The sequence below is a fragment of the Gracilinanus agilis genome, chromosome 4 (genome assembly GCF_016433145.1).
Source record: "Gracilinanus agilis isolate LMUSP501 chromosome 4, AgileGrace, whole genome shotgun sequence".
Classification (NCBI taxonomy): Eukaryota; Metazoa; Chordata; class Mammalia; order Didelphimorphia; family Didelphidae; genus Gracilinanus; species Gracilinanus agilis.
Genome location: NC_058133.1, coordinates 410,157,582 through 410,159,765, shown reverse-complemented (window position 1 = coordinate 410,159,765; position 2,184 = coordinate 410,157,582). Strand labels below are relative to the sequence as shown.

Here is a 2,184-nt window from a genome sequence, read left to right as displayed (position 1 = left end):
AGTTCAAATTTGACCTCAGACACCTACTTGCTATATGGTCCTGGGGAAGTCATTTAACCTCATTTGCCTCAGTTTCCTCATCTATAAAATGATCTGGAGAAGGAAATAGAAAACCATTACAATATCTCTGCCAAGAAAATGACAAATGGGATCATCAAGAATTAGATATGGCCATCCAGGGATAGTCCTGCTTTTCTACCATCCACTTCCTCACCTCTCCTAGCCCTTTGGCTACTCTGTGTGTAGTGGATTCTTCCCACACACGGTACATGAAATGTGTACCACACAAACTTACTGTGACCTAGGAAAGGCTGTCAAGGGATGTCTTCAACAAAGGATATGGGTTTGGTATGGTTAAAATAGATCTTAGAACCAAGTCTTCCAGTGGAGTGGAATTTTCCACATCTGGTCATTCATATACTGACACAGGGAAAGCTTCCGGTAACTTGGAAACAAAGTACAAGATCTGTGATTATGGGCTTACCTTCATTCAAAAATAGAACACAGACAATACCCTGGGGACAGAAATCAGCATAAAAAATAATTTGGCTGACGGTTTGAAGCTGACTCTTGTAATAGGTATAGGCTGTAAAAGTTTAAAAGCAGATTTGTGTAAGCATGTTAGGGAAAGCCTTTGCTGGAAGTCATGGACATTCTGAATGGAATGCAAGGGGTAGGGAGGAGAGTTCTGAGCAACTGACAGGCAGCTAAGCTGTGAGGGGTTCAGAGTAGATGTGCAATCTGCAGTCCCTTTTTGACCTGGGATCTTGGAGAGTGGTGAAGGTTGCAAAGGCTGAAGACATCATCCTGCAAGTCAACTCTGAGTAGGGAAGAGGCCTGTGTTCTGGTGGACAGTCTGCAGACACCTTTCCCTATCTGGTTATTTTGGATCATTGGCTGTGGAGGAGTTGGTTCCTGGCATCCTGAAAACATCTCTGAACAGTTGTGAGACCCCAAATTCAAGCCCTCTTCCTCAGGTCCTTAGCCAAGCTGTCGAAACCTGGCATAAGCCAGGTTGGCTAAGGAACTTGCCCCTTTGACTCCAGTCCTGTGTAGTAAGTCATAGCTTCACCTAACCCCCTTTCCTATCCCCTCATATTATAATTAAACTGTTTTTCTGCATGTTTTTCTAGTACTTTAAAGTCCTCATTGTGTGTATTTAATACTCTGAAGTTATTCTAGGCTGGGTGGGGCAGGGTGACAGTTAGTCAGGCCTAACTGCCATTTCTGTCAACGGTCATTCCCCTTATAGTTAAAGCTGGTTCCCTAGCTTGTAAAGCCTTACCCATTGTCCCTTCCTGTCTCCTATTCACCCTACTGAGCCCACAAATAATATTTAAGTTAACTCCCCTGGTTTTCCCCATAATACTCTTGACACCATATTTGTTCCAAACACAGGCAAGAAGAGTGGTAAATTAAAGGTCTCCTATAGACGAGACTGTTTCAGTCTTGGTGGAAATGTTGACAATGACTTCTCTGGATCGACCATCTATGGCTGGGCTACATTGGCTTATGAAGGATGGCTTGCTGGCTATCAGATGAGTTTTTATACAGCCAAATCCAAACTATCTTGGAATAATTTTGCCCTGGTTTATAAAGGTGCTGACTTCCAACTGCATACACATGTGAATGATGGCACTGAACTTAGAGGGTCAATCTACCAAAAAGTTAGTGAGAAGATTGAAACTTCAATAAATCTTGCTTGGACAGCTGGCAGTAACAACACCCATTTTGGCATTGCTGCTAAGTACAAGTTGGATCACAAAACTTCTCTATTTGGTAAAGTGAAAAATGCCAGCCTTATCGGATTTGGTTATACTCAGACACTCTGAGCTGGTGTAAAATTAACACTGTCAGCTTTAATTGATGGAAAAAACTTCAATGCAGGAGGTCATAAAGTTGGGTTAGGATTTGAATTGGAAGCTTAATATAGTTTTAAAGTAAAGTGTCAGCTCTATCCCTGGAAATGTAGAGAAATGAACCCACTCCGTTTTGGCCTTAATATTCTTCCATGAAATTTCAACAATGTGAACTTTTTATTCTTCCAAAGAATTGTTGTAGCACCACCATCTTGAAGTCTAGAGTTTTTTAAGTCTATTATAAGAGAGAGATACTTGAAGGAATGCATGGAAGTTGTAATGTTTGTGCCACATTTCAGTTCATTCTTTCAATGTCATTTAAATT

The 2,184-nt window shown here is 41.3% G+C and overlaps 1 pseudogene; it reads left to right on the top strand.

The window, feature by feature from the left end:
• The first annotated feature begins 274 nt into the window (after positions 1-274).
• On the top strand, positions 275-1,928 carry LOC123245719 (annotated as a pseudogene).
• The last annotated feature ends 256 nt before the right edge of the window (positions 1,929-2,184 follow it).